The sequence below is a fragment of the Narcine bancroftii genome, chromosome 1 (genome assembly GCF_036971445.1).
Source record: "Narcine bancroftii isolate sNarBan1 chromosome 1, sNarBan1.hap1, whole genome shotgun sequence".
In the NCBI taxonomy this organism is placed as follows: domain Eukaryota; kingdom Metazoa; phylum Chordata; class Chondrichthyes; order Torpediniformes; family Narcinidae; genus Narcine; species Narcine bancroftii.
The window spans coordinates 64310002-64334988 of NC_091469.1; the positions used below are offsets into that span (position 1 = coordinate 64310002).

Genomic DNA, 24987 nt, shown 5'->3' on the forward strand with positions numbered 1-24987 from the left:
TCTCTCTATTCTGGCACATGGTGTGGATCTAGGTGCATAGATCACCTCTAATGGCTTATGATCTGTGATGAGTTCAAATTCAATGCCGTATAAATATGCATGGAACCTCTCACAGGCCCATACAAGTCCGAGTGCTTCTTTCTCTGTCTGAGAATATCTTCTTTCCACATCTGATAACGATCTGCTGGCATAGGCAATGATTCTTGGTCCTCCTTCATGCATCTGGACCAACACGGCTCCTAAACCAACTGGGCTGGCATCCGCTATGACTTTGGTTGATGCCGCCGGATCGTAATATCCAAGAGTTTTTGCATCTGTCAGGCTTTGCTTCAGCGCTGTGAACGCTTTCTTCTGCTCAGATCCAAAATGAAATGGTACACCTTTCCTGGTTAGTTTCCTTAGTGGTTCTGCCACTGTAGCGAAATTAGGAATGAACTTTGCACAAAAATTGACCAATCCCAGGAAACTCCTCACCTCTGTTGCGTTCTGAGGTGCACGTGCCTCTGCAATAGCTTTCACCTTGGCCTCTGCAGGGTTTAGTCCTTCCCGTGTAAGTCTGTGTCCCATGAAATCCATTTCTGACACACCAAACTGGCACTTGTTTCCATTCACGGTAAGGCCTGCCTCCTGTAGTCTAGATAGTACACACCTCAACCGTTTGTCATGCTCTTCCTTCGTTGGTGCATGGACTATGATGTTGTCAGAAATGTTGGCAACTCCAGGAATGCCTTGAATCACTCGATGGATTTCATACTGGTAGATCTCCGAAGCTGCATTAATTCCAAATGATAGTCTCTTGTAACGATACAATCCACAGTGAGTCACAAATGTAGTTACATCTCGGGAACCTGGATCCAGCTCCAATTGATGATAGCCCCATTTCAGATCAATTTTTGAGAATACCTTGCTGGTAGTTAGTTCTTGAAGTATTTCCTCCATTGTTGGTATAGAGTGTCATTCTCTAATTATAGCTTAATTGGCCATTCTCATGTCAACACATAGTCTTATGTCACCCTTTGGTTTGGGCACAATCACTACGGGACTGACCCATTGTGTCGAATGTTCCACCGGTTCAATAATGTCTTGTTCGATCAATTCTTTAATTTTGGCTTCGACTTTCCCACGAAGTCCAAACGGAGTTCGGCACATTGGTTGTGCCTTGGGTTTGACCGTTTCATCTACCGCTAGCTTCAATTGTCGACCTTTCAGCTTTCCTACTCCTTGGAAGACTGCGGGGAATTCTTGATTCATATCCTCGTATGACTGAATTGAATTGACACAAGCTCCAATATGAAGTATTGCCAGGTCTTGCGCTGTGCTTCTACTCAGCAATGGTTCTCCCCTCTCTTCTATGACCATAAACTCTGCTTCGGTGTACTTATCTCCAGCTTCAACAGTTGCAGTAAAACATCCAATGGTCTGCAATGGCTTGGTTGCTGTGTATGGATACAGTTTCTTGGAACACTTCTTTGAGGTACAGATGATCTTTTTCCTTTTCAACTTCTCCCATAAATGTCGATCAATCACATTACTGTCACTGCCTGAGTCTACAATGACCTGCACTGTCACTCCACCAATGATCACTGGGACCTTCTCATGATGTACTTCATTCAATGTAAATTGTTAACAACTCTGTCCCTCCTGGGTATCATCATCGTCACCGTCTATCTGGCGAATGGTATCTTTCTTTCCAGGATATTTTCCTTTCCCCCAGGCTTTGCCTTTGGAAGTTGTACTCTTCCTCTTCTGATCTGCATTGGACTTGCTTTTGCACTTCTTTGCAAAGTGGTCCTTACCTCCACACTTTCTGCAAACTTTGCCTTTGGCCGGGCAATGTGGGTCTTTTCCAAAGTGACCTCGGTTTCCACATCTATTACACTCCACATCCTGTGTCGACGTATATCTTGGCTGGTTATGGCGATGTGAGAGCCTCTTAATTTGCTGGCTTGAGTTGTCTTTCAGGGTCATGGTATGAAATTGCCCTTCAACAGCCTCTAATGCAGCAGCAATGGTTAAAGCATCAGTGAGTTCCAACTCACTCCCTCTTTCCAGTAGACGTCTTCTGAGTTTATCTGATCTACAGTGCTGTACGACTTGATCCAGTAATTGGTTGTCCAAATCAGCTGGCATGTAATTGCATCCAACAGCTAGCTGGCGTAGTCTTGTCACGTACTGAGCAATTGTCTGGCCATCTTCTTGTCTCGTTCTCCGAAACAAATGGCGTTGAGATGTAGCATTTGGTGTCACTACATAGTGTGCATTTAATGCATCTACCGCTTTCCGGTACTCATCCTTTCTTCCAGTATTCAAAAGTGTCTTAAATGTTTCCCGAACTGCGGCTCCCGCAGTGAAAAGAAGTAACGCCCTTCTCTGCGCTTTTTGTTCAACCGTACCGGTATCTAGAAATAGGCCACGACTGTCGGCGTAGGATTCAAATTCTTCCAGCCATGCCTTCCACTTCACACTTACAGTGCTTGCATCACCAGTCGGGTCAAAATGAGCAATTCCACTATGTGTTAGAAAGTCACCGTCTGCCCCAGCCATGAGGAAATATTCCAGCCCCAAAAGTACTAAGCAAAGAGAAAATTCTTATCACCTTGAAGTTGTCTGTAATCCTCTGTAATCTTGTTTAGTCTTTAATTTTCTTCAAGCTTCTTTCATCCTCGTCGCCAACGTCACATTTGTGGCCCGAAATGTGAAGTTAATAAAACATTAAACACAAGTTTTATCAGGTAAACTTCTCAGGGTCTTTATTTTCCAGTTTCCTTTGTTCTCCTGCTTGTGCTCTTATCTCTCTCTCATACCTCATGACTTCCGGTACATCTCATACATATTCATTATCATGACAGGGGGCAGCTCAGGTTTATAGCCAAGTCAGTTGATTGAAAGCCAGCCAGGTGGAGTCAGCCTCCTAGGTGGTCTTCCTGAAGTTACAAAAGTCGCCCCCTGCAGTAGGCTGGTGGTCGTATCACCATAGCGATAGAAGCCAATACTCCATTGTCTTTCCTAATTACTTGTTGTACTTGCTACCTTATTTACTTGGGCTTTCTATCCCTTTATACAACATTATTTTGCAGTCTAACTGTAAGTAAAATCTTGCTTTTTCATTCTTCCTTCCAAAGTGGATCAGTTCACATTTTGCATTATTGAACTCAAAAATACTTATGCACTCACTGTTCCTATTCAAATCACATTTTAGTCTTTGTGCTCCTGTTACAAATTGCTTGCCCAATTGTTTATGTAAAATCAATATATTTGGCACTAGTTTGAAGCCCATTCACCTAAGCCATTAATAAAGATAGTAAATAACCAAGGTTCCCACACCATTCCCATAGTCCTCTCCTTGTCACTAACTGTCAATGCAAAAGTGGCTTTAATATTCAGACAAGCTTTTTACTGTTTATCACTCCCTGCTCACATCAATAAAATAACCACAATCTTGTGTGCTTTTATCTTGTGTAGTAATCTGTTGATGTATCAGTTTATTGAATGCTTCCTGGAATCCAAATATACTTTGTCTGCCCTGTGGTGAATTCTCAAAGAACTCCAGAAAATTGGTCAAACACAATTTTCCTTTTATGAAACCATGATGACCCTGCCTGATCGATGTGATTACTTTTAAACATCCGGCTAGTACCTCTTTAATAATATATTACAGCATTTTTGCAATGACAGGCATTAGGCTAACTGATCTACAATTTCTTGCTTTCTATCTTCTTTTTTTGAATCAAGGTGTTATGGTAGTGGTTTTCAAATCCTCTGGGCCCTGTCCAGAATTTAGGTACATTACAACTAATAAATTAATTATTTCTGCAGCCACTTTATGTAACACCCTAGAATACAAGCCTTCAGATTCACATATTTGTTGACCTTAAACCCAATTAAGTTTACAACATACTTTCTCTTGTGATGAAAACTTTTAAATCGCACCCTTACAAGAATCCTTCAGTATCTTATTGAGTTGATTTTTAGTCTCTTCTACAGTGAAGACAAATCCAAGATAATTATTTAGAATGTCTGCCATTTTTCTATTTTGCTTTATTAATTAACACACGGTCATCCATCAAAAGACCAGCATTTTCTTTAACAACTTTAATCATATTTGTAAACTTGGCCATGATTTTATATTTGCTTAAGTTGCGATGTCTTTTTGAAAATTCTTCCCAAAGTACTGCACTGAGAATTTAACAGATGAAATAGGTGTAGGAATAGACAATCTGTCCCACCTGGCCACACCAGATTGATGGGTGAGCCTGGGCTTGTGAAATGTCTCAGTGTCGATTGAACTCATTGTTAAGGTAGTTCCACATATAAGGTTTGCACAAGCAAAAAAAAATGCTATTTGAAAGGTACCTTACTGCTTTCTTATATAACTCTGCAAAATATCCTACAATACTAATTAGCCAGTCAAATAGTATTCTTATAAACTGCAATTTACCAACTATTAATATGAATTGTTTTCCTAGCTATTATCTCTTGCTAAGATCATCTTATCCAATGAATCTATTTGTAATGTTCAGCACTTTTATTAAAAATAGAGAATATTATAAATCTTCTCTTTAAGTATTATGTTCTGACAGAAGTGAAGCATTCTGGGTGACGAGCATGTACTGGAGAGCCCATAGTGACATACCTTATCTACCACATCACTCCCCTGTCACCAGGGCAACACCTGCGTCTGACAGTATTTTTACCTCTAGTCAGAAACGTGCTTGAAAAACTCTTATTCATGTTATTGCTGCGAACTGCGTAACTAGTTTTCAAACTCATGACCATTCTGTTCTTTTCCCTGATTTAGATCAGAAATGTGTCTGAAATGTGAACCTTCAATTAAAAAAAATCCTACATCAGTGAACTGCATGTATTTTCAGAAATTAAACAAATTTGTTAGAATTGTTTTTGTTATTTTGCAACTCAGTAGGATTGGATGCAAGGATCGACAACGAGATAGACAACAGACTCGCCAAGGCAAATAGCGGCTTTGGAAGACTACACAAAAGAGTCTGGAAAAACAACCAACTGAAAAACCTCACAAAGATTAGCGTATACAGAGCCGTTGTCATACCCACACTCCTGTTCGGCTCCAAATCATGGGTCCTCTACTGGCATCACCTACGGCTCCTAGAACGCTTCCACCAGCGATGTCTCCGCTCCATCCTCAACATTCATTGGAGCGACTTCATCCCTAACATTGAAGTACTCGAGATGGCAGAGGCCGACAGCATCGAGTCCACGCTGCTGAAGATCCAACTGCGCTGGGTGGGTCACATCTCCAGAATGGAGGACCATCGCCTTCCCAAGATCGTGTTATATGGCGAGCTCTCCACTGGCCATCGTGACAGAGGTGCACCAAAGAAGAGGTGCAAGGACTGCCTAAAGAAATCTCTTGGTGCACGCCACATTTTTTACCCAGAGAAGTGTGAATCTGTGGAATGCTCTGCCACAGAGGGTGGTAGAGGCAGATTCGCTGATTATGTTCAAAAGAGAGTTAGATAAGACTCTAGTGGTTAAAGGAGTTAAGCGTTATGGGGATAAGGCTGGAAAGGGGTACTGATAGTAGTGATCAGCCTTGATCTGTAAAATGGCGGTGCTGGCTCGACGGGCCAAAGGGCCTACTCCAGCTCCTATTGTCTATTGTCTATTGTCTATTGACCACCGACAGTGGGCTGATCTCGTCTCAAACCGTGCATCTTGGCGCCTCACAGTTCAGCGGGCAGCAACCTCCTTTGAAGAAGACCGCAGAGCCCACCTCACTGACAAAAGACAAAGGAGAAAAAACCCAACACCCAACCCCAACCCACCAATTTTCCCTTGCAACCGCTGCAACCGTGTCTGCCTGTCCCGCATCGGACTTGTCAGCCACAAACGAGCCTGCAGCTGACGTGGACATTACCCCTCCATAAATCTTCGTCCGCGAAGCCAAGCCAAAGAGAAGAAAGAAGAGAGATCCATATATTGGAAGACTAAAAGTTCTAACTTGTATCGTAACAAAATAGGGGATATAGATTGTAGAGAATGAGTAACTAGCCCAAATACAAATAACATGAGAAATTGATCAGCTGGTCACTGCTTCAATTTCCCTGTCCTCTTGGCACAAACCACACTGTTCCTGGCTTTCTACATCTACAAGGAGACCAATTACTTTGAGGGATCAGCACCAAAAGTAAGGTTCATGATGCAGGCCAGGTGTATTCATCATAGGAGAACCAGTTTAAATACGATGGCTACATCACAATGTGAATGCATTTGGGCATTCCAGATTCACCTTTACATTCAGATAGTTCATAACTTAATGAGCTGATGAGGCAGGAAACATTTCAAATCTGGTGCCTTAGCTTCAAAGCTCATGTTTATTTGAAAGGGCTGTCTAACTTCATTAAGTTAAAGCTTAAATTTATTTGTACAGAATACCTAACACAATGAGAAGGGTTCTTTTGCAAGCAAATTAACAGGTTATCTCTAACATTCATAGAGCCGTGAAGAGAACACAATTTACACAGTATAGGATTGCAATGGAAAGAAAGATCATTTAGCACCAGGCAAAGACAGCATGAGAGCACTGTTATAGGATCCATTTAGTAGCATCATGGCTGCAGGGAAAACTACTTTTAAGCCTTTTGATGCACGCTTTCACACTCTTAAGCCTTCTATGACAGATTATATTATATTTTATATTGTATATAGATATGTTTAAAGGAGATAAAGAGTGGCAAGTTTTTAGTGTAGGTCACAAAAAAGATACAAACACTTCACAACACAGATCTCCTTTAAAATGCCAGAGCTCTGCTCAAGCCAGACAGTCCAGGCTCCGAGTGGCTTTGCAAAAACTGAAGAATGCCTATAAGGACTTCACAAGTAGGTGTTAATTGGACAGGCTGTGGAGTAATGGATTATTGTTTTGGAAAGCAACAGATGAATGGACTCAGAAGATTGGTTCCGGTGCCACAGTCTATCTGAGTGCAGTTGGCTGTTCTAAGAGGGTCATGTGGCTTTTTCTGAGAGAGACAGAGAGATTTCAGTTCTATAGTTCTACAGTTCAGCAGCAGTAGCTGGGACTGGAACATGACAAGTTGGCAAGCTTGTGGAAAAACCCCATTTTGAATGAGTTCTTAGTTCAGCCTGTTCAAAGCCTTTGTGGTCCATATAGGAGGAGATGGTTGGCTGTATAATGTTTCATTTGAAATAAGGGAAAAAAATGAACTCTGTGATGATCTGAAAGAAAGAAGTTATCATCAGGAAAACCCTGAAGGGTCAGGTTTCTTCGGCAAGACAATGAAGTGGCTGATTGGAAGGAATCAGTTTGTGTCCAACGAGCAACAAATCTCTCTTAAAACTGACAAGAGCGGTAACCATTTATCTTTCAAGCACCAAAGCCTGGTGCAATTCACAAATTTTAAATTCTGTGCACAGTATGTATTGCCTGTTACCAGTGAACTTAGAGGAGTGAGAAGTGAGATTGGACTGTGAATCAAAGATCTTTTCTGAACTTACACACACATTATATACATGCACACTGAGAATTAGAAGGGGGTTAAGTTAAAGTTTGATCCTGTTTTCATGTTCAAAGATAATTAAATGCAAGTTTTGTTTAAGTAAGTATTTGTCTTGGTGAATTTCTATTGCTGCTGGATTTTGGGGACCTCTGGGCCCATAACACCTTCTCCCAAATGGAAGGAGGGAGAAGAGAATTTGTCTGAGGTGCGATAAACTATTCAGTATGTTGTATGTCTTTCCGAGGCTCTGAGGGATGTAAATGGTGTTCATGAAGGGAAGATTATTTGATGCTCTGAGCTGCATTTTCAACCTTCTGTACCATCTTAAAATCTTGAACAGAGCAGTTCCCATAGTTTCAATGGTACACGCATAGAAATTGTTGAGGGACAAGGTGGACATGCCGAACTTCCTTCGTTTTCTGAGAAAGTAGAGGCATTCATGTTCTTTCTTTCAATCTATTCTTTCATATGGAGATATTTATTCTTAAGAACATGAAGCTATTTACCTTTTCCACTTTAGTGCCATTTGAAAAGTGCTCAATTTCTGATTTGAATGTAAATTTTCAAACACTGTGGGGACCCTTTTTGAACTGCTTTTCACAATCTTGGATTTATTATGAAGGTAGAAACGTCTCCAGAATGGAGGACCATCGCCTTCCCAAGATCGTGTTATATGGCGAGCTCTCCACTGGCCACCGTGACAGAGGTGCACCAAAGAAAAGGTACAAGGACTGCCTAAAGAAATCTCTTGGTGCCTGCCACATTGACCACCGCCAGTGGGCTGATCTTGCCTCAAACCGTGCATCTTGGCGCCTCACAGTTCGGCAGGGAGCAACCTCCTTTGAAGAAGAGCGCAGAGCCCACCTCACTGACAAAAGGCAAAGGAGGAAAAACCCAACACCCAACCCCAACCAAGCAATTTTCCCCTGCAGCCGCTGCAACCGTGTCTGCCTGTCCCGCATCGGACTTGTCAGCCACAAACGAGCCTGCAGCTGACGTGGACTTTTACCCCTCCATAAATCTTCGTCCGCGAAGCCAAGCCAAAGAGGAAATGTTGACTAATGAGGTAATTTATTACTCTGATAAGAATACTGTCTTTTCTTTTTTTTGCCAAACAGCTTCTTTCTTGGTAGTAGGTTTAGATTTTTCTTTATTTTATATTAAAAAAAATATTAATACAATATTATCTGATTGAAATGTCCAGTACCCGGGATGAATGATATGATCCAAGTTTAATGTATCTTTTTGAATTTTAAATATATCCATCTGTTCTCTGTATTTTGGATGTGAAATTTCAATGTTAATAAATATATTGAAAAGTAAGTGGATATTTGTGCTTTTTTCTTTATTTTAATTAATAATAAAGTCTTGATTAATTTCTATACTAAAACATGTTTTAAAGTAAATTATTTTATTGATAGTTTTCATTTATGAATTACTTAAACTTTTCCACTATTTCTAAATATCTCTGATGTCAGGCAAAGTTGCATGGCCCTTAGATTTTGCTACCTGTAACCCCAGTTGCTGTTCACTGACAACACTGCCTAGCTGCAGGGGTACAACAGCAGCAGAGGAAGGTGAGAACAGCAGACTTCTCCAAAGATGGGCAGGAATTGTGTGACAAGGCAATCAGATGGGTGGTGTGTGAAGTGGTGCATTCCTTCCGCCACTTACATGGAGGTTCTGTTTGCCTTTTGCCACATGACCTTGACTTTCTCAATACTTTCCTAAATGCTCTTACTCCACTTTAAATGATAATGAAACCAAATTACCCAGTAGTCATTGAGAATGTTGTAAGGAACCCTTGACCACATTATTTAATCATTATCTCTGTCCACTTGCTAATCTGGTCCCATGATACATAGGGTGTTGTTTCAGGAGAATGGTGTCAGAGTCAGATTCACATTTATTGTCAGAGTACATACATGACATCACCTATAACTCTGAGATTGCTTTTTTTCTGTGGGCGTGGCAGAATTTCCACCAAATGGTAGTGCAAAAAATAAACTGTTCGCAGTGTAAACATGTAAACAAAGATCTGTAAACAGATAACAAATATAAACAATCTCACTGTGCAAAAGAGAGAGAACAAAAAGAAAATCAATAAAATGCACGAATCCTTAAATGAATCTCTGAGTTTGTGGTTGAGGAGTCTGATGGTGGAGGGGTAGCAGCTGTTCCTGAACTTGATGTTGTGAGTCTTGCGACACCTATACCTCTTTCCTAATGGCAGCAGCGAGAACAGAGCATTTGCTGGGTGGTGTGGATCCTTGATGATTGCTGCTGCTTTCTGACGGCATCATTCCTTGTAGATCTACTCAATAGTGGGGAGGGTTTTGCCTATGGTGTCTTGGGCTTGTGTCCACTACCCTTTGGAGGGCTTTACACTTGTGGATATTGGTGTTCCCATACCAGACCACGATGCAGCCAGTTAGCACACTTTCCACCACAAATCTGTAGAAATTTACCGGGGTTTCTGATTACATTGCAAACCTCTGCCAACTCCTGAGGAAGTAGAGGCACTTTCTCCATCATGCCATTGATATGTTGGGTCCAGGAAAGATCCTCTGAGATAGTGACTCCAAAAAACTTAAATTTGCACACTCTTTCCACCTCTGAACCCTCAATGATCACTGGATTGCATACCTCTGGCTTTCCTTTCCTGAAGTCAACAATCATCTCCTTAGTTTTGCTGATATGGAGAGCAAGGTTTGTTGTTGGGGCACCTTTCAGCCAAGATATCCATCCTGCATTCTGAGTCCTCGTCCTTTATATAACCAACTACTGTGGTATCATCAGCAAATTTATAGATTGTATTATTGTTGTGCCAAGCCATGCAGTGGTAGGTAAACTGAGGAGAGCAGGATTCTGCGAACACAAACCTGAGGGGCTCCGGTACTGATGGAGGTTGTAGAGGAGAAGTTCTTACCAAACTTCACTGGTTGTGGTTTGGAGGTGAGGTCTGATTACAGAGTGGGGTGTTAACTCTCAGGACTTGGAGTTTGCTGATCAGTTTTGAGGGGATGATGGTGTTAAATACCAAACTGTAGTCGATACATAGCATCCTGATGTATTGCATCTTTGCTCTCCAGGTGTTCAAGGGCTTTGTGTAGAGCCATGTGAATGATGTGCAAAGAATTACTGGAGGAACTGAGCAGGTCAGTCAGTATCCAAGGATAGAAATGGTCAATAAATATTTTGGATGTGAACTCTTTATCAAGACAGATAAATGTGAATGATGTGATCAGAACAAATTAATCATCTGAGAGTAACTAGACCTATAATTCTCAAGATGTAGATTTGACATTGGTTCACTTATCCTTCCAGTGAATTTGGTGGATTCTGCAGAGAAAGCATATATTTCCAGTGTCTTACAGCACCTTCAATAAATAACATAATTACAGCACAGAAACAGGCCATCTTGGCCCCTCTAGTCTGTACCAATCTAAGTGACTTCCTCTAGTCCCACCTCCCTGCACTTTGCCCATAACCCTTCAATCCCCTCTCATCCATGTACCTATCCAACTTTTCCTTAATTGACTTTGCTGCGATCACCTCTTCCAGAAGGTCATTCCATTCAGCCACCACTCTCTGAGTAAAGAAGTTCCATCTCATGTTACTTCTAAAGTTTTTCCCCCAACTCATAACTCGTGACCTCTTGTTTGAATCTCATCTACCCTCAAGGGGAAGAGCCTATTCACATCTACTCTATCTATCCCTCTCATAATTTTAAATACCTCTATCAAATCCCCCCTCAAACCTTCTACGCTCCAATGAATAAAGGCTTTATCTACTCAAGCTTTCTTTGTAATCTAGATTCTGAAATCCAGGCAACATTTTAGCAAATCTTCTCTGTATCCTCTCTACCTTATTGATCTCCTTCCTATAATTTGATGTCCAGAACTGTACACAGTATTCCAAATTTGGCCTCACCATTGCCTTGAATAATCTCAACATCACATATTCTATGCTTTGATTTATAAAGGCCAGCATACCAAAAGCTTTTTTCACCACTCCATCCACATGGGATTCCACCTTCAAAGAATGATGAACCATTATTCCTAGATCTTTCTGTTCTTCTGCATTCTTCAATGCCCTCCAGTTTACTGCATATGTCCTGTTTTGATTATTTTTTCCAAAATGAAGCATTTCACATTTTTCAGTATTAAACTCCATCTGCCATCTTTCAGCCCACTCTTCTAAGCAGTCCAAATCCCCCTGCAATCTCTGAAAACCTTCTTCACTATCCACTACTCCACCTATCTTTGTATTATCCACATATTTACTAATCTAGTTTACCACTCCATCATCCAAATCATTAATGTGAATGACAAATAACAAGGGACCAAATACCGATCCCTGAGGGACACCACTTGTTACCAGACTCCATCCTGACAGACAGTTATCTAACTTAACTCTCTGGCATCTACCTTCTATCCACTGTCGAACCCATTTGACTAACCCAGTGCTTGAAACTTCCTTACCAACCTTCCATGTGGAACCTTATTGAAGGTCTTACTGAAATCCATATAGTCAATATCTACTGCTCTACCCTCATCAACATTGCTAGTCACCTCCTCAAAAAATTCAACAAGATTTGTTAAACATGACCTTCCACGCACAAACCAATGTTGAGTGTACCTGATAGTCCCCTTCTCTCAAGATACTTATATTATCTCTAAGAATACTTTCCAATAGTTTACCGACTACCAATGTCAAACTTGCAGGCCTATAATTGTCAGGCTTACTCCTTGAACCCTTTTTAAACAAAGGAACCACATGTGTGATATGCCAATCTTCCGGCACTATGCCCCTCTCTAATGACTTTTTAAAAATCGCTATCAGAGCCTCCATTATTTCTTCCCTGACTTTCCTCAAGGTCCTGGGGAAAATCCCATTGGGATCTGGAGACATCCACCTTTATATGCTTCAAAAGCTCCAATATTCCTGATCCCTACATTTTCCATAATTACTCCTTTTGCTTCCCTTATCCTGCACAATTCAATATCCTTCTCCTTAGTGAAAACCAAAGAAAGGAACTTGTTCAATATCTCCCCTATTTCATTTGGCTCAACACACAGTTGTCCTCTCAGATTATCTAAGGGCCCAATTTTATCCTTCACTCTCCTTTTGCTATTTACATATTTGTTTTCACCCTGTTTGCTATTACCACCTCATGCCTTCATTTCACTTTCCTAATTTCTTTCTTAAGATTCTCTTTATAATCCATGTATTTTACAATCATCTTATTTACACCTTGTTTCATATATTTAATGTGCGCCTCCCTTTTTATTTGAACCAAATTTCTAATATCCCTTGAAAACCATGGCTTTCTCGAACTTTTGGCTCTGCCTTTTATCCTAACAGGAACATAAAGATTCTGTACGCTCAAAATCTTACCTTTAGAAGACCTCCAATTCTCTTCCACATCCTTCCCATAAACCAAATGATCCCAATCCACTCCTGACAAATCCTTTCTCATCTCTTCAAATCCGGCTTTTCCCCACTCAAAAACCTCAATCTTTGGACCAGACCTATCCTTTTCCATAATTATATTGAAACTAATGGCACTATGATCACTGGATCCGAAGTGCTCCCCAACACATACCTCTGTCACCTGCCCTATCTCATTCCCCAACAGTAGATCCAACATTGCCCCTTCTCTAGTGGGTACCTCAACGTATTGCTGCAAAAAAACTATCCTGCACACATTTTACAAATTCTAATCCATCCCAGCCCTTTCACAGAATACTAGGAAAATAAAAATCCCCCACTAACACAACCCTGTGCTTGTTACAAATATCTGCTATTTCCTTACAGATTTTCTCCTCTATTTCTCGCTCCTCACTAGGTGGTCTATAATACACCCCTGTAAGTGTAACTTCTCTTTTCCCATTTCTCAAATCCACCCATACCCCTCCCAGAATGCCATGTGACTGTGTGCCCATTCTGCCACACAGTTTTTATCAATTGTACACTATAGCACTACCAACTTACCCAAGCTGTTTAAAAATTGTCCTCTATTGCTTTTATTTTCTTTTTATTTCCTCTCTGTCTTTCTCCCTCTGCAATTTTCTCATGGCAAAGTTTATACCTTCATTTTAATCTCTTCTTCCTTCAAGTTTCTGCACTCACGCAGGGTGATTTTAATCCCACAATGCAATTACCCATTTCTCTCTTGCCTGATTGTAATGCCGGCATCTGCAGATGCCAGGGATTGTACGAGGGGTCGAGGCCATCAATCCCCGGTGGGAGATGACATCTTCTGATGCCAGCGTCACACTAGACACTTTAAAGGCCGATTGACGGTTGATTCCTGGGACCCTTGCAAGTGTGAAAGGGGTTTAGGTTACATTCTAAATGAAGTATTACGTGGCAATAATGGACCTTTTAACTTTACGAGTGCTTTTGTTGGATCCCTGTCATGATAGGCAGGAGGACTTGGAAATGAAAGTTAGCCAATTTGTAATTTTAAATAAAAGATCCTGAAGGACCCACCCCTTGAGGTATTTGTTTCTATTAATGGGAAGACTGGGAGGACACTGTCAATGTCAAGTGAAACAAAATATATACAATGTTTCTTTCTAATGTTTGATCTGTGACACTACTTATAAACTGTAACTCCAATTCCCTAAGTGTGCTTAGAGACATTGTTAGCACAGCTCAAGGTGTGATTAAAAAGTGGAAATAAAAGTCCTTTTAGATATGTAAAGAGTAAAGGGGAGGCAAATGTGGGCATTGGACCATTGGAAAATGATACTGGAGAAGTGAGAAACAAAGAAATGGAGAATGAACTGAATAGGTATTTTGCATCAGTGTCACTATGGCTCTCCATCCCGAAGGATGATGATGGTTCCTTTCAGCCAGTTTGTGGGGTTTGATATGTGCATCCTGGAGTGGCTGGTCAGGCCTATCCTTGACAGATGCTGCTTGCTACATACTTGGCAGGTGAGGTAGAAACATAAAAACATAGAAGATAGGAGCAGGAGTAGGTCATTTGACCCTTCGAGCCTGCTCCGCCATTCAACAAGATCATGGAGGGGGAGATGCTTTGCTGTGATGCTTCCTATGCCTTTTCTCGACTGCCTCTTTGAGCTTGTTCTAGCAACAATAACACCTTTTCTGATGGTGTCCCTCCACTGCGAACAACCTTGAACCAGATCCTCCCATGTTGATGGGACAATGTCATCTTTCTTGAGGCTCATTTGCAGAATATCCTTGTACCGTAGTCACTGGTCTCCTTGTATTTGGATACCACTGGACAATTGGCCATACAAGATGTCCTTGGGCAGCCTTCCGTCAGGCATTCTGACAACATGTAGTTGGACTGACATCACCAAGGTTGAAACTACTGGCATTCTGGCTCGAGAAACGGCCTCGATATTGGAGACCTTGTCTTGCCAGGTGATCTTCATCAGAGAATATAGGTGACCCTGCTGCATTGGGTTAAATGTCTCTGATATGGGCATCACATCTCACTTCAATAGAGCAAGGCTGATATGACAACAGCCTTGTACACCTTGCACTTGGTGGCCAACCTGATATTCAGTGACCAAACTTGATCTTTCAGATGACCAAAGGCAAAGCAGAGCTTTCTGGTTCTTGACTCAATCTCTACATCCTGAGAAGCTGAGGGTGTTATTGTGTTGCCCAGGTAGCAAAACTTGTTGGCAGCATTGAGACAAGTGTCTTCAATGAGGACAATTAATTCTTTGTAGCTTGAGCCAGGGGCCAGGTGGTACAAAACTTCCATCTTTTTCAGGCTGATTTTCAATCCAAAGCTCATGGCAGCACTGGCAAAGCAAATGGTGATCTCCTGTAAGTTTTCAAGAGAGCGGACAACCAGTGCACACTCATCAGCAAACTGTAGCTTGTGCGCCGCTATGTCCTTGACATGTCAGAAGTTCGTGAGAGTCAGGGGACATAAGTGAGTGTCTTATTGAGGAGATGGTGCTTGGGAACCTTAAAGGTCTAAAGGTCAATAAATCACCTGAACCAGAGTCTGAAAGCAGTAGCTGAAGAGTTTGCGGATGCATTAGTATTAATCTTTCAAGAATCAAAATTCAATGTTCAAATTTATTGTCAGAGTTCTTATCCTATACAGCCAAGAGATTTTTTTTCCATGTGGTGAGGCAGAATTTCTACTTATCATTAATTGTCAACTGTACACAAGAAGAAATATGTATACAAAAGAGAGAAATGTAAACAAATTGGTTGTGCAAAAACAAAAAAAAATCAGTAATAAATACTGTGCAAAGTAAGAGTCCTTAAACAAACATCTGATTGAGTTTGTTGTTTAGAAGTCTATTGGGGGAGGGGGAGCAACTGTTACTGCATCTGGTGGTATGAGTCTTGTTACACCTATACCTCTTTCCTGATGGCAGCAGCGAGAGCAGAGCATGTCCTGCATGGTGTGGATCCTTGATGATTGCTGCTGCTCTCCAATGGCAGCGTTCCATTTAGATGTTCTCAGTGGCGGGAAGAAATTTGCCAGTGATGTACTGGACATGTCCACTACTTTTTGCAGGGCTTTCTGCTCAGAGCCCCCAAACCTGGATGTGATACATCCATCTATCGCTACTCATCTGTCAAAGTTTGCCAATGTTTCCAATGACATACCGATCTCCACAGACTCCTGAGGAAGTCGAGGTTCTGACATACTTTCTTCACAATGACGTTAGTGCGTTGGATTCAGGAAAGGGTCTCTGAGATAGTGACTCCTAAGAATTTACATTTGCTCAACATCTCCGTCTCTGATCCTGCAATGATCACTGGATTGACACTTCTGATTTTCCCTTCCTAAAGTCCACAATAAGCTTCTTAGTTTGATGACTTTGAGTGAGAGATTGTTGTTAGTACAGAATGTTGCCTGGGTTGCCTGGGTTTAAGCATCTGGAGTATGGGGAGAGATTGGACAGATTGGGTCTTTATTCTTTGGAGCGTAGAAGGTTGAGAGGGGATTTGATAGAAGTATTTAAGATTATGAAAGGGATAGACAGAATGGATGTGGATAGACTATTTCCGTTAAGAGGAGGAAAGATTAAAACAAGAGGACATGAGTTAAGAATTAAGGGGCAGAGGTTTAGAGGTAACATGAGGGGGAACTTCTTTACTCAGAGAGTGGTAGCCGTGTGGAATGATCTTCCGGGAGTCAATTGTATTATTTAAGAAAAGGTTGGACAGGTATATGGATGAGAAGAAGATGGAGGGTTATGGGCATTGTGCACGGAGGTGGGACTAGAAAGGGGTGTTTGGTTCGGTGCGGACTAGGAGGGCCTAATGGCCTGTTTCCGTGCTGTAATTGTTATGTTATGTTATCATTCAACTAAATTTTCAATCTTGGTCCTGCATGCAGACTTATCTCCCCTTTATATACATCCCACTGTGATGGTGTCATTAGCAAATTTGTAAATGGTGCTGTTATACCGAGCCACACACTTTCAGGTGTAATGCAAGTAGAGCAGGGGGCTAAGTACGCCATTCAGTGGTGTTCCAGTGATGTTGGAGATTGTGCAGGAGATCTTCTTGCCAATCTGCATTGATTGCATAGTGGGACATTGAGGTCCAAGTGCTGGACTTTGCTGATCAGATGATGGTGTTAAATGCCAAACTGTAGTTGATAAAGAGCCTCATGATGTATGCATCTTTGCTGACCAGGAATTGCAGTGTTTTGTGTCGAGCTAGTGAGATGGCATCTGCTAGCAGCCTACCTACCTCTGTCATTAGAGTCAAGAATAGTTCCAGAGGACTGGAAAATTGCAAATGTCACTTCACTCTTTAAGAAGAGAGTGCTCCCGCAGCTGTAGTCGTACAGACTCCTGTTCAAACCATCGGCATCCCGAGCTCAAGATCCAAAGCTCTGATAAAATCAAAAAGCCTTCAGTGCCTGAGGCCCTTTGAGAGCCCTTCTTGATCTCAGCACCCTCCCTAATCCTGGTTTCCATGAGGCAGTCTCCAGCAGCCTGAAGCCGTGCAGATCCCCCAACTGCTTTTCCCACAGCATCTGCAGATTTGTTTAACACCACTTTGTATAATAGCCCTTTGTTTCTGGGCTATTTGCCTATCTAAATATCATTTAGAGACTCAGCTCTTAATGAAATTTAACCTTTCTTGCAGTACAAGCACCCTTATTCACTTTGAAGGTTGCCCCTGGTTTGGAAAAGAAAATGATTAGTAAGTTGATTCCAATATGTTGTAAAGGAAATCCAGCTCCTTCCTTTCCTCTATGTGAGCAATCAATCTACTGCATGCATATCAATAATCCTGATTCACTTGCAAGGAATCGCCTTCAAAAAGAGCAAAATTCATATTGGGTGGTCTCATTGGATACTGTAATTACAAAATTGGCATAAAAACAGTATTTGCATTTTAATAATTTACATACAAATAGGCTTATTAACTGTTATCAAAAAGCTGCTTCCTACATTAATCATCATTATTTATAATCTATTAACCATATTCAAACTGATTTTCTTTTGAACTAAGGGCGTGATTTAAAAATATATCTAAAATGATAAAGCAATTTAGGAAGGCAAAGCGAAGTTTTAGATTTGCTGAATTTGATGACATCCTTCAATTAAACAATCTAGCAAATGACGTGCAAAGGGAATTAAACAGATCAGTTATCAGCATATTCTGATTAAAGGGCCCATTTTGTCTCTAAACCAGGCTCTGTAAAGATGCAGTACACTGACCTTCTTAGTCGCCATTTGATATGATGTGACTCATGTTTGCTGCATCACAACTTCTTCATAAAACAAACATTTGATTTCTTTCTTAATACAATGTTGGTACTTTTTTTTCTCTTAGAATCTTCCCTTGTTTATAGATACATATAAACCATATGCTTGTAGCTCTATTGAAAGGAAAAGCTTCCCATTAAAAATGATGCTGACAAGCCCATTTGTTGAATTTGGCAGCAGTGGATGGACAGTGATATGAAGGATAATCCCTGGCCAGCTGTGCTTTTCTCCTCGCTGAAGCCTGCAAAGTCAAGTGAAACAAATGGAATGACTCATGAGAACCCTGGCCTTTTGCATTTCATTGTCACCAATATTAGTGAGAATATTATCACCATGGCAACTGTGGCTCCCAAGTTTCAAGTTCTAACATACATCACAATGATCCTGGCTTGTTCAGATAAGCTGATGTTGATTGAAATATTTACACAAATGGTTGATGCCAATGTCTCAGCAACACATGTGTTAAATAATTTCAGATCTGGCCAAAAGATATAATTTAAACTCAATGCAGGTAAATTTCAGAAGTTTATTCTGTTCTCATTTGGAAAGTGTGGAGTCAGCTTTGCTGTCAATACAATAATCTGGAGATAATGGGAATAGTGAGGCAGTGATTTTCTTTCAAGACCTTCATATCAGATTCCAGTGCAAGTGCAATAATTTTCAGTTTGAGAATTTGATTATGTTTTATTGAACCACTCAAAAGTAATGAATGGTTTGGTAAAAGTGATCAAGTGGCTGTCCAACTAATGGAAAAGCTCGAGTCACACAGAGGACTGCTAATTCTGGAATCCGATATCAAGCACAATCTGCGGGAGGAAACCAGACGGTCAAGCAGCATCAGTGGGAGAAAAAGAATTGTGCATGTTTTGAGCTGAAACTCCTTGTCAATACTGAGGAAATGTCATGCAAAAGCCAGCATAGAATACACAAGGGCACCATGTTGGGTTGATGAATCAGGGAGAGTTAAAACATGATGGAAAGAGGCAGAGGGTTGGTAGAAACAAGGCAAAGGGAGAGAAAACAAAGAAACCAAGTGGGTGAGGTGGAGGAAAATGAGAAATTCAGGATGGAGTAAGTTCCTTAAGCTTGTGTTGGGCCTCATTCTGGGAGGAGAAAAAGTCCAGGACAGACAGGTTGGTGTGGAAATAAGAAAGGGAGTTAAAATAGCATAAAACCAGGATCTCTTCAGAATGGTATTATAGAGACAAGATGGCTTTGATACGAACCAAGTCTTCATTTGGTCTCACTACTGTAGTGGAGGCTATATTGGGGAGCATGAGGTTAGGGGAGATGTATGTGAATATTTGCCTCTTGTGGGAGGACATTTTGGGACCTTGGATCGTAGTAAGAGAGGAAGTGCAAGAACCAATGTTACATTTCCTGAAACTGCAAGGGACAATGCAGGGGTAAAGGAGAGGTGGGCAGAGAGGAATGAAAGGATAATCATAAGGAGAGCAATCCCTCCAGAAGATGGGAAGGAATGTGGAGGGTTGATGTCTCTGGTGGTAAGGTCTAGTTTCAGTGGGTTGAAAGGTGTGGACAAAGGGAATCCTATCCCTGTTCCATTCCCAAGACTTAGAGGAAATGCAGGAGATGGCTCGTACGACCATAGTAGAGTGTAGCCCAATGTAAACGAAAGGAACAATACCTCATATTCCAACTGACCAGCCTGCAGCTCAATGGTACAAACATAGAATATCATTATTTCAGGTTATCATCCCATTCTGCTCTTCCCTTCCTCTCTTTTTTAGCCTTTTCACATCCACCCTTATCCTGTGCCCCATTCTCATTCCCCCCCCCCCCTCATTCCATCCCCTTCTACCTCCATACTGGATTCTTTTGCTCTCGCCTCCATCCCCTTTAGTTCCATCTTGTCTCTATAATACCATTCTCACCTTTTTTGTCAGATTCCAGCACTGGCAGTCTTTGTCCTCTCATCACTCACTCCACCCTGTATAATCTGCGACCCTCTCTCCCTTTGTTTGGCATCTATTAATCCTCTACCTCTGTTAGTCATGGTTCACCTCAATTTTTTCATCAATCCTAGATGGATTCCCTGTGCCACTCCTCCACCCTGATGTTTTACTCTGCCTTCAGCACTACATTTCCTCTGTCTTGATAAAGAGTTTCAGCTTGAAGCATTGCCCATTCTCTTCCTCCCACCGATGCTGCCTGACCCATTGAGTTCCTCCAGCAGAGTGTGTTTAGCAATTGTGATATGGTTCATTACAGTGTGACAGCAAACTGTTGTCCTTATCAATAAGGACTGACCAATCCACAGAAGGGGCTTATCAAGCTATTCAATTACAATCATTGTTGAAGAAGGCCCACCTCCACCTTGCCAAGAAATTCCATCCTGTCCCATGCTGATCATTCTTTAAAAATCTCCCATCTTACAACCAGTCTACTGCTGAAAATGAAAGTTATTAAACAAGTGGGCAAAGTGCAGCAAAATTTCACTCTGCATGAGTCTCTTTAAGGTGTAAGACGGCTCCGACAGAAAATTCACCCTAGCAGTTTCTGGGCATAAGAAAACTGGCATTCTAAGAACAGCATTGAATGGCATTCTTAAAAATATTTTAATGCGCGACCATACAGAAACAAGTCAACGCAATCTTCTTGTCACAAGATTTAGATCAACAGCATGCTCTGTTGTACCCAAATATGAATTTCTTACATAATGAACTTTGAAATAAAATTGATACTTTTCCCAAATATCAGAATAATGGTATAATATTTATTTGATCTTATAAATTTAATTTTAAATTAGATTAAAATAGAATATAATGATAGAAAGCGCGAAGACTGCAAGAAGTGCGTAGTTGTGAGCACAATTCATACCATTATGTCAACCAAATTCCCTTCCATTGACACTGTATTACTCACCGACAGCTGCCAACATTTTAAAGGACCTCAAAAAAAGATCCATCCCACCTTGGTCATACACTTATTTCCCCTCTTCCATCAGTACATGAGCTTGAAAACATGAACCTCCAGTTTCAAGTGCAGTTTCTTGCTGCTTGCTGGTATCAGATACTTAATTGGACCCTTCACCCTTCATTGGTAAGGGATAATGACTTTACATTGTTTTTACTGTACTTTTGTCTGTATCTTGCATTTTTGTTTTATTATTACACTATTTGTTGGACAGCACACAAAATACAATATAGCTTTTCACTGTAGCTTGGAACATATGACAATAAGCAATTCAATTCAATGTTAAAGCAAAATTTTTGCTTTGATACGATTAATTACTTCATTTATGATTATTTCTTCTGTGATAAGATTTACCTTTGACACAGTAAATGGCAGGGCTCTGCAGAGTGTGGCAGAACAGAGAGACCTACGGATAAAGGTACATATTTCCTTGAGTATGGCAACTCATTTGGAAAAGGTGGTGAAGGCCTTAGAAATGCTGGCCTTCATTGGGTGCAATATTGTGTATGAATGCTAGGACTTCATGACACAACTGTACAAGACAATGGTAAGACTACACTTGGAGTACTGTGTGAAGTTTTCATCAACCAGCTAGAGGCAGAATGTAAGTACATTGGAAAGAATGCAGAGGAAATTCAACAAAATGTTTCCAGGGCTAGAGGGCTATGGTTATTGGGAAGGGTTAGATGGTCTGGATCTCTATTCCCTGGAATGTAGGAGGCTGAGGAATGACCACATGAAGGCATGGATAAAGTGATTGCTTTCAGTCTTTTTTCTGGGGTAAACAATTCTAAAACTAAAGAGTGTAGATTTAAGGTGAGAGGGGAAAGATTTTAGAGGGACTTTTTCATTCAGAGGATGGTCAATATCTGGAGTGAGTTGGCATCAAGAACCACAGAATCAGGTATAATTTTGACATTCAAAAGACATTTGGATGGGTACATGGATACGAAGGATTTAAAAGAAGAGGGATCAAATACAAGCAAATGGGACCAACCCAGAATGACAACTTGGACAGCATAGAGCCATTATGTCAAAAGGTTTGTTCTATGTTGTAGGACTCAGTGATGTTGGTTATGTTGAGGATGGAATATTGAGAAAATGTCTTAACATCTCAATATTTTTGACTTCTTTCCATTTTGAATCTGTCAATCTATAATTTGTTCTGTAAGTATTCAAGTAATATTATAAGAACTTTTGAATTACTTGGCCAGGCAACCAGGGCTTTGGTTTATCATTTCATCTGAAAGATAAAACTTGCGATAATGCAACATTTCCTGTGCACCCCTCTGATCTAATGATCTTTAGAAGTACGAATTCTATCAAAAACCTCCTCTATGATTCATTCCTCTGTATTTCTGTCTTTCACCACTGAATACAGTTCCCAACAAGTTGCATTAATTTACAATTCTCTCAGTACAGGGTTAGAACAATCCCCAAAAAAATTAAGGATGTTCCGGAAGAGTAGAATATAAATGATTGCAGTACAGTGTTCCCTGAATCAAATTCCTCACCTATTGTGCAGTAAAGAGCCAGAACTGGCTTTTGTCAACAAGCAGGCAGGAAATAATTGGCTTTTCTGGATAATCTGTGAAGGAGATCCTACAAAGATAATAAAAGTACCTTCACTGAAGGAGAATGGAATGATAATACCCTCCAAAAAATCAGTAAAGGAACTGACAATTATACCAAATACATTTTTTCAGAGAATCTGTTTTATGAACAATTTCAACTTTTAAATGAATGAAAAGAATCAGATTCAGAATCAGGATTTATTGTCATGAACAAGTCAGGTGTTTTCCAGCAGCATTATAGTGCAAACATACATATTATAACCATCTTACGACATCGCTATAAAAAATTAACAATAATGGGGCACAAAAATAAGGCCGTGTCTTTGGTTCATTGATTATTCAGGAATCTGATGCCAGTGGGGAAGAAGCTGTCCTTGTGCCACTGAGTGCTTGTCTTCACACTCCTGCACCTTTGGTAGCAGAGTGAAGGTAGCAGAGTGAAGAGGACATGGACTGGATGGTGGGGACCTTTGAGGATAAAGGCTCAGACTCAATTTAAACTTATTTCTCTCTTTAATTCACTGCATGTCAAGGCGACAATTAATAGAGAGAAATTACTTATGTTAATATTCTGACTTGCTCCAAGAAAAGGATACATATTTCCAAAAAGTAGGAAAACCTTTAAACTTTATAATCCTCCTAATTTACCATTGAAAGAACTGTACACCAATAATGAAACATGTCAATGTCAGAGAATGGACCACCACCTGTTCAAAGGGTTCCAATCCATAGATAAGCAAAACCCAGATAAAGCTCATGTGTGTGGATAATTCTCGTTAGTGGCACCTTAAATTGACCTTGGCAAATGCTGCAATGACTCCAGGTTATCTCCCTGTTCTGCTGCCATAAATTGGCTAAAATTCCATGAAAACTTATTGTTCATAAATGTGGTTTCTAGTAACAGGTACACTAGGGCAGAAGGAACCTTGAGGAGTTTTATTTTTTTGGGATTTGATGTCATCTTGACTAATAGGGTCTTACAGTGCAAAGAATAAAACATGAAAAGAATATATATTGGAGAAAGAAAGCTGGCATGGCAGCAGACAACACCCGAAACTGCCTTGTTGTGGAAGTACTCAATGTGTTTTAAGGACCATTGGTTTTTACATTATAATGTAAATATCATAAGATTATTTTGGCAATGTTGCATTTTTGTAAATGAGAGAAGCTAAAGTCCTCTTAAATTGGATAACAATGCAAAGCAGACAGTAGGATCACACAATTCAATTAATCTTTCTCTCAGTTAAGGCTGCCCAAGAAATTAGTGCTACAGGTTCCATTATTTTCCACTACAGATTTTGCTCTACAAGTTCTATTATAATGACAGCAATGGAACCATCAGAGGTTAGTCCGGAATGCCGTTATTATGCTCAAAATCTAATTCCAGTATTTATTGGATGGAGAGGTTGATGTCCGTCCCGCAGCTATAATTTGGATTCTCCATGTGAGCCAATCTCAAAATGCATTTTACCAAAGCTGGACTAATGCACTAAATGATGCCATGACCTGCCTACTAGACATGCTTTCAAACAGCTCTATGTGTGATCACACTTCTGAACATGGAACTGGTATGACTTGTGCGACAAGCATTTATGCATATCTTGAAATGAATTAGATGGAAGTCAACAACTGTCCATGCCTTTCTTGTACCTGCTTTAGGCTATCCTTGTTAACCCATACAGTGCTGTTCCATTGGTTGCTGGTGGAAAGTTGCTGGCTGCAAATCCCCTGAAGGAAAATCCCAAGCAGATCTGAATCTAGAAAATTCTACTAATATCTACAACATTTTGGTGTTAATTGCAACAATATATAGTTGGGGAGACTGATAGTTTTATAGCCAACAAAAGGTTAATGGTGGAATTATGCTTTGTGAAGTAGCCAAGTAGCTTCAAAATTCTGGTAAAGGACAGATTGCTGTACTGCTCTGACACAATACGAGCTCTTCTGAACAATGGTATCGACAGCCAAGATGCAGCAGTCTGAAGTTGTATGACAGCTAGTTGAGCTTGAATGAGAAATATCAGCGAATCCATTGAAGGACCTATTCATGATTTGAAGATAAGAGAAAGATCAATAAAAGCAGGTTTTATATTTGATTTGCATGTATATTCAGGCAAAGTTGTCAGCGGACGAGATATTTCAATCAACACATTTAGCAACCTTCAGCGGCTCGCTTTCTTTTATATAATTTTTTATTTTTCACACGATGAACCATATTAACCAAAATACACACAAACATTT

General features: G+C 40.5%; 1 long non-coding RNA gene across 1 annotated transcript in view; it reads right to left on the bottom strand.

The window, feature by feature from the left end:
• Positions 1 to 22944: 22944 nt before the first annotated feature.
• Positions 22945 to 24987, bottom strand: part of LOC138758927 (uncharacterized) — a 188795-nt gene continuing 186752 nt past the window's right edge. The window contains exon 3 of the long non-coding RNA XR_011354535.1: positions 22945 to 24787. This is a non-coding gene — a long non-coding RNA (uncharacterized lncRNA). The remainder of the gene's footprint in view (positions 24788 to 24987) is intronic.